We start from the raw sequence: 9,271 nt of genomic DNA on the forward strand, positions 1-9,271 counted from the left end.
GTCACCCTATGACCCATTTTGACCCATATTACCCATTCAAATATGTCCTTAGGGGTTCTGGGACCCCTAGTGACATATATCGTCATTTAATTGGTCAAAGAGAGTTATAGGTCACCCTATGACCCCCTTTGACCCATATTACCTATTTGAATGTCCCTAAGGGTCCTAGGACCCCTAGGGATATATATTGTCTTTTAATGGGTCAAAGGGACCTATGACCCCCTTTGACCCATATTACCCATTCGAATGTCCCTAGGGGTCCTAGGAACCCTAGAGACATGTCATCATTTAATGGGTCAAAGGGGGTCATAGGTCACCCTATGACCCCCTTTGACCCATATGAACAATTCAAATATGTCCTTAAGGGTCCTAGGACCCCTAGGGACATATGTCGTCATTTAATGGGTCAAATGGGGTCATAGGTCACCCTATGACCCCCTTTAACCCATATGAACGATTCAAATATGTCACTATGGGTCTTAGGACCCCTAGGGACATATGTCATCATTTAATGGGTCAAAGGGGGTCATAAGGCACCCTATGACCCCTTTTGACCCATATGAACGATTCGAATATGTCCCTAGGGGTCCTAGGACCCCAAGGGACATATGTCATTGTTTAATGGGTCAAAGGAGGTCATAGGTCACCCTATGACCCCCTTTGACCCATATGACCCATTCGAATATGTCCCTAAGGGTCCTACGACTCGTAGGGACATATGTTGTCGTTTAATGGGTCAAAAGGGGTCATAGGTCACCCTATGACCCCCTTTGACCCATATGAACTATTCAAATATGTCCTTAGGGGTCCCATGACCTCTAGGGACATATGTCATCGTTTAATGGGTCATAGGTCACCCTATGACCCCTTTTGACCCATATGAATGATTCAAATATGTAGGACCCCTAAGGACATATGTCATCATTTAATAGGTCAAAGAGTGTCATAGGTCACCCTATGACTCTCTTTGACCCATATGAATGATTTGAATATGTCCCTAGAGGTTATAGTACCCCCAGAGACATATGTCATCGTTTAATGGGTCAAAGGGGGTCATAGGTCACCCTATGACCTCTTTTGACCCATATGAACAATTCGAAATGTTCCTAGGGCTTCTAAGACCCCTAGAGACATATGTCATTGTTTAATGGGTCAAAGGGGGTCATAGGTCACCTATGACCCCCTTGACCCATATGAATGATTCGAATATGTCCTTAGGGGTCCTAAGACCCCTAGAGAGATTTTTGAATCATTCATATGGGTCAAAGGGGGTCATAGGTCACCCTATGACCTGCATTGACCCATATGACCCTTTCAAATATGTTTGTAGGGGTTCAAGGACCCTTAGCAACATATGTTATCATTTAATGGGTCAAAGAGAGTCATAGGCCACCCTATGAACCTGTTTGACCCATATTACCCATTCGAATATGTCCCTAGGGGTTCTAGGACCCCTAGAGACATATGTCATCGTTTAATGGGTCAAAAAGAGTCATAGGTCACCCTATGACCCCCTTTGACTCATATTACCCATTCAAATATGTCCCTAGGAGTCCTAGGACCCCTAGGGACATATGTCATCATTTAATGGGTCAAAGGGACCTATGACCCCCTTTGACCCATACTACCCATTCGAATATGTCCCTAGGGGTCTTAGGGCCCCTAGAGACATATGTCGTCGTTTAATGGGTCAAAGGGGGTCATAGGTCACCCTATGACCCCCTTTGACCCATATGAACGATTCAAATATGTCCCTCAGGGTCCTAGGACCCGTAGGGACATATATCATCATTTAATGGGTGACCTATGACCCCCTTTGACTCATATATATTAATAATATACATATCTATTAATAGCATATATATATATATTACGTTATTATATTTAATAAAAATATTAAGTTATTATATATATTAATAACATATATATATGTATTACTTTATTATATTTAATAAATATATTATGTTATTATATATATATATTAATAACATACATATTAATATAATAATATATATAATACATATTATATATTTATATTTAATATATTACGTTATTATATATAATATTATTATACATATTAATATAATAATATATAATACATATTATATTTAATGAAAATATTATGTTATTATATATATATATTAATAACATACATATTAATATAATAATACATAATACGTATTATATATATATATATATATAAATTACATTATTATATTTAGTAAAAATAATAATAATATAAATTATATTTATAGATTGTAATAAGATTAACATAATATATTATTATATATTGCTAGATTATATCTTATATCTTTACATTACGTTATTATATATATAATATTAAAATACGTCTTTACATAGTAATATAAGTGAAATAATTTATAAATAATAAGCTATGACTTTTAAACCCAATTTTCCCTCCAAAATGAGTTGAGATTTTAAATTTGCCCCCTGCAACATATCAGATATCGGATTTACAATCGGATATCCGATTAGGCTTGGTATTTACCAAGCCTACTTAGTCAACCCAAAAGACGTGTTTGTAGAAGGTTTTAGCAATACTCAGACTTCGGGTAGCCATCTGACAATGTTATTTTGATCGAAATTGAATAAAATGAAAAGGGTTTTTTAATAATCGCTCTCTAGATTCCATCAATATAATTTCTATCAAATTCTGAGTTCGATAAGTATTTATTAGTTAATTATCAATGAAGATAATTATAAAGTGTTGATTGACATACTGATTGAAAAATAGCTATAACTTTTAAACGGTATAACATTTTTTAAATCTAAAAGTTGCGTCACATTCTATACTTTGGCTAGTATAAGAAAAAAATAAATAAATTTAAATGTGGTAAAATTTTCTATTAGTTAGGGTGGTTAGACACGGGACTCTTTTTTTTCAAAAAAGTTTTGGTAGAAAATTCATATTTAATTATTTATTTGGAATAAAAATATCAAAAAATATGTGTCACATCCGAGCATGAGTCTACTTTTCATATCTATAATTATATTAAAAAATAATTATGATTTGATTTTGATTAAAGTGGTCAGACATACACCTACTTTTTATTTTCGCCTTGAAATTTTTTTAGTACTACATTAAAATTCAAACTTTTGACCAATTAATTATTTTTGTCTCCTAATAAGGCCTAGTAGTTTAGAAACTACATTCAATTTCTTACAGATTATTTTTTTACAACTTTTTGATATAAAGTCCATAACCACTTCAAAATTATGTGTCAAGTTGACATAAACTTGATTTGCTGATTTTTCACTGCCACTTAAGGCCATAGTTTGGTACACCATGATCTTGCACATACCCGACAATCAAGAGGTAGAAAAAGATTCACGTATTTTTCAGCCTCCCACAAATCTTTTTCACTATCTTCTTTTTGAAGAATCAATGCAACAATTTGCAGAGGAAACATCACATGAGCAATCAAATGCCCAAGAAATTCAAGGTATGGAAACATTTATTAGCATTTCATCTACCTTTGTGAAAGATGTTGATTTGGAAAATGTAGAAGGAGATTGTAATTCTACATTTATTTTTCCTCCCATGCATATATCTTTCATAGATGAGATGAGCTTTTATTTGGCCATGTTAATTTCCTTTCAACCAAATATACATTTATCCTTCCAAACACTGACTCAGAAAGGCTCATACTTTTTCGAGCCTGTAAATCATCACATTTTGTTTTTAGGGTTTTCTGCTCTCCTTTGTAAATAACCGCCCCTTTATGAAAATTTTGGCTTGAGTTTTTTTTTTTTTTTTTGGGTTGTTGTTTCCCCTTCCAATAAAGTTGCATCATCTTTGCATGTTTCCCTTCCCTTGAGTCAATCCATGTTCTAAAACTATCCAAGTTCAAATCCAAGTTTCAATTTCAAATCTCAACATGTAGTTTGAAATCTCAGTTCAAAATTTAAAGGTTCAAATACATAGTTCAAGCTTCATTCAAGATTAGGATTAGTATGAGTGTGATGAGTGTACATGAATATAAGTGGACAAGCTTTAGAGTTTCTCTTTTGCATTGTATTCTCAAAGGTTTGGGTAGATTACTCATATTGGTGCATAGGCAGGCTATGTGATACTAAGCCATTTGCATTTTCTTACCATTCATCAAAATATGCAACACGATCTACTAAATATGTTAACCCTAATTAGGGTTGAGATGCAATGACTAGAAGGTAAGAGAGGCTAAGTGGAAATAATAATTTGCTACTAAAATCATCGGTTGCTCATCAATTTTTGTAGTAACATAGCACAAATTAGACATTATGAATCATAATATACTATGAAACATCCATATTGACCATTTCAAGAATGAAGAAACTGTCAATAAACTAAAGGTGTGAAATGTTATGACAATGCACAAGCAGGTGAGACTTTTTCAAGTTGAAACTAGAGGGTGCTATTGTGTAGCAAATGTGGGTCTAACTATGGTAGATGCTAAGAAATGTGTTCCTTCCACATGACATTGTTGTCAACTAGATATCATAACAACTATGCATGGAAGCCAGTATTACCTTTGATATCTAGTCTTCCAGATGACCTTTCGATTGCTTGCTTAATCTAGGTTCCACGAGTCTTTTGTTCAAAATAATATGAGCATATCTATTGTGGATGTGGCAAATCTTGAGTGTAATAGGTTAATTAAATTTGAAGGATCCCTTGCTATTGGAGATCAAATAGACCATTCTTTTGAAAGAATTATAAGCTCTTCTCAAATATTTGTGGACACCATATAGTCACAGATGGCTAATTTTGGAAACATATATGGGAATGTTATAGCGCTATGCATGATATCCAACCGGTGCAATTTTCTATGTAACCCAAGTCAAGGAAATAGAATGTGTTTTTAGAATCATCGGATCTATCGAGAATAGTTTGTCTCAGTTTGGCTGCTCACAAGTTAGAGGGGTACTAGAAAATGGGTGCATGCAAAAGTTTTATGACTTTAGTAATCCAAAATCATCGATACCTAAGCATTCGATAAACTTCATTTCATCGATTATGAATGGGTTCAATAGATATCAAGGCATCTATATGCAGAGTTATTATACAAATGATCAATGCTGGTGTTGTTAGCAACAATGCTACCAAGGAGAGGAGTCAATTTTCTCTATATCCTAATACTAAGGAGTAAGTTAAATAATGCAGTCATAAATGAATGAGCATTTTTGAAATTGAATTAATCTAGGGCTAGCACTCTATCTATCAAAATTTCTATTCAAAATGCATTTTTTGAGTGGGTGGTGGAAATGGAAAACATGAAAAGCATGTTCATGGGAATGATAATGCATCCAATGCAAATGTAGGCTCGACATGAAAGTGTCTTACTGTCATGATATGTTATAATATGCTATGGGGTTCATATTGCCTCACAAAATGCTATGGTGCCATTACATGACAATTTAGAAGCTTCAAGTTGGAGGGAGGTTTATGCATTTTGAGAATATTACATACTTTAGGTGTTCTCCATGAATTGCAATTCAGGATTGGTTGATATATTAATGAGATTGAATTCTTATTTTCCAAAAAATGAAAAGAGGAAATGCCGCAGTATGAATGGTTAGGAAGAAAATATTAAACTCAAGCTTTAACAAGTTTTGTTATGTTGCAGCCAGGCATATTCTCACACCTGTGATGTTTCTAACATTTGGGATGTTTCTCTCTTAATTAGGGATCAAAAATCTTGTGAAGTGATTCTTGGAACTCTTAAATATTTTTCAAATCCCTTGTCTAAAGGATTAGATAGTTAAAGCAGCTCAATTTGATCCTCTGATGGATTCAATATGAATTCCAAATTCTTGTTTGAGAATACAGTTTTGCAGGTTCATTTTGTAAAACAGGAGCTTGGGAGAATGGTGTTTGAGAGATGCTTGTGAATGAAAATATAGTGGATTGTTTGTGGAAGTCAAGGATATAGACAAGGTAAAAACACTTGGAAATTCCATCATCCTCATGTTTTATCAACAAAATTTATTTGGTTGCTTGAGATATATGTCAAAGACAAAGAGCAAAAAATGGTGTTTTTCCTTTCAATTGCAATAATAAAATGAGAACACATTAGAGGATGACTCTAAACCCAATGGACAACACTGGATAGGAGCAGATAGAGATTCTAGAGTCCTCTACATCTTGATATGAAATGCAGCCCCTAGAGAGATCCATTGTTACCTAGGGTTTTGAAACCCTAAGTATTTCCCTCCTGCTCAACTATGTGAAAAGGTATTAAAAAAGAAAAAGAAAGTTTTTAAATTAATAATTTATTAATTATTTTTCTTTATATAATATTTAATTCCTAAAAGAGCTAAATAAAAATATATTCAAATGCAAAATAATTAAATGTCAAATTAATTTATATAGAACATTAAATTCTCACATAATTAATTCTACAATAATTAATTAATTATTATTATGGGAAAAGAAGTAAACTAGTGAATTAGCGAGAGTGGATTGAATTTGAAGAAAAGTGTAAAATAATTAATTCTTAATAGAATTAATTATTATTATAATGTGCATAAAGATTTGTGAAATTGAAGTGGGGATATAACAAAAGAATGTAAAATAATTAATTCTTTAATGGAATTAATTATTATAATAATGTACCCAAGGTTTGGCAAGAAGAAGTTGGGGTAGTTAAACTTCTTTGGGAAGATTATTTAATGGTTGAAAAAGAATTGTAATGGTTTCTTCTTTTCTGATCTGCAAGTTCTACACCTGCTTTAGGAAGAAGAGAATTATATTTTGTAATGGGGAAAAGAGTTTTATTTTATGCATATTGATTGTAACAGAGGGATGGGACAACACTATTGTTGTTTTAACATGTTTCTGAAATAAAGAGGAATATACATGTGCTTAGTCTTGTGATCTACACATTTATATTTTTGATTTGGAAGGATACCGAGTCCTTTTATTTCTATTTTAGATGCAGTCTCATATTACTACATTGAATGTGATGTATGTTATCTTGTGATTATGTGCTCACATTTTGCATAAACATATTTTTAGTTTCCTCTAGATCTCTCCTTTCTATAATTCAAAAGATTGTTTAGGCAGTCATGTGGTTGCTTATTTGTCTTTCTCTTTCCATTCAGTTTATAAATTTTGAAATTGTATCCATTCCATGTCTATGGATGAATGTTAGTAAACCTTAATATCTTCTAGGTTAGAGGTGTATCCTATCATTAAATTCTTTGCAAATCTATAAATGAGGGAGCTGTACTTCTCAATTTAGAGGGTAGTTATCGATCAGAGATAACTGATCCAACTATTAGCATGTTTTGCTCTTCCTAATTGAGCATATTGAGTTATTATACACATTTATTTTGGTAAGGCAAATTTTTTTTACTGATATAGTGGATATTACTTTAGGAGTTGCCTAAAGTAATGAAGGAGTTGAATTGGAATGATACAGTCACATGAAAGGTGGCAGAGGGAGAAAATGGAATTGATTATATCTACATATAGAGATGACAAGTCTTTGGAATTATTGTCAAAGAGGGCTCAGAAATAAGACTGAGGGAGAAATAAGTACAAAGAAATAAGTATAGAGATATAAGTACAAAGAGAGATAAGTATAGAGAGATATAAGTACAGAGAGAGATAGATACCTAAATATCAGAAAGAGGGAGAGATATTGATGTAGGAGCATCCAAAGGTATAAGGGCAATCTTGTGTCACCCAAAAAAAAATGTACCTAGACATAGTTTCTGTTTCATGTGTTTTCATTTTTGGATACCCATTTGGGTCAAATAAAGGTTCCAACTCTCATAGTTCCACTATTGGTGTTTTGGGTTAGAGTATTTAAGTACCTTGGGATACGTGTAAATGCCAAAAAAATAGGACTATGTAATTGAGCCATAATTATGGTGAATCAAAAGGTGTAAATTGGATGGAGGATTAAAATTTGTAATTTAGAACATCCCAAAAAAATAATCAAGTCAAAAGGCTGCACGATTTGAAAGTTATCACAGTTTTTTAGTTTCTAGAGACCTCCTAAGAATGCTTCAAAGTAAAGTTTGACGCATTAAATGACCTCATATAGGGCCAAAAAATGGGGGATGAGTGAATCTAGTCCATAGGGCTATAGAGCACTCTGAGAGCTTTTTGGAAATGTAAACGGTTCATCGATTGGGGCTACGGTTCAAAAGTTATGCCTCCCAAAAGTTTGGCTACCATTTTTTGATTCTTCTAATTTTGTACCAGCTTCTAAAGTGACTTTTGGAGCCTTCCATTTTGGTGGTGGATGCCAACTAGCACTTTCTAGAATGTATTCCTAATCCTTAACCCTTTGGGGTCTATTTAAGGACATTTCTAGCATTGTAAAAGGGAGTTTGGAGTGGAGTTTGAGAGAAGGTATTGGGAGAAGAAATTATCTCTAGATTTATGCTATTGTAAGCCCATAGGGCATGTTTTGGAGTCTATTTTTCTCTACACTAAGTGTACTAGAATATTTTCATAGTTAATAAAATTTTTCCTTTCCTATTGTGTCTATTCTATGCTTGGGTTGTGTCTCCATCAAGTGGTATCAGAGCGGGTTTTCTTGTGTGTGTAGATAGAGCGCTGACTATGAGGCAATTTGCACCAGGACTGTGTGGTTGTGGGTTTGAGTTAAGAAGATGCCTCCATGAAGAGAGCATGGTGGAAGGGCTAGAGCTAATAATCCTAAGGATGTTAGAGCCCTCCAAAGGTAGGTTCAAGCATTGCAGGAGGAGCTTCATAGAGGAACAAATGTTGCTACAAATGATGAAAGTGAGGACGACAATGAAGAAGAAGAAATTGGGCCAGAAGGGGAAGTTCTAAATCAGGCAGAGAAGAGGCTTTTTAGGTCCATTAAAAAGTTTGGGAAAATACCTACGATTGATGTGGGTGTATTTTCAAAAAATCTAAAACTAGATGAGTTGATCGACTGGATCAATGAACTAGAAGAGCACTTTGAGTATGAGGATATTAGGGATCCAAATAGGGTTAAGTTTGCAAAGGCCAAACTAAAAGGCCATGCCAAAATTTGGTGGCAAGAGGTTCAATTGGAAAGAAATAGAAGAGGAAAGGAGTAGATCACAAGGTGGGATCACATGGTGGAAAAACTAAAGAAGCAGTTCATTCATGTTGACTACGAGCTTGATTTGTTTAAGAAGATGCATGGGTTAAAGCAAGCAGGAAAATTAGTCTAGGAATATATAGAGGAGTCTTACTGACTTCTTATTAGAGTAGGGCATGTAGAAGAAAATAAGGATAAGGTTTCTCATTATATCAATGGGT

Source organism: Cupressus sempervirens, chromosome 11 (assembly GCF_028749045.1).
Source record: "Cupressus sempervirens isolate cs-2001-9-10 chromosome 11, ASM2874904v1, whole genome shotgun sequence".
NCBI classification, from domain to species: domain Eukaryota; kingdom Viridiplantae; phylum Streptophyta; class Pinopsida; order Cupressales; family Cupressaceae; genus Cupressus; species Cupressus sempervirens.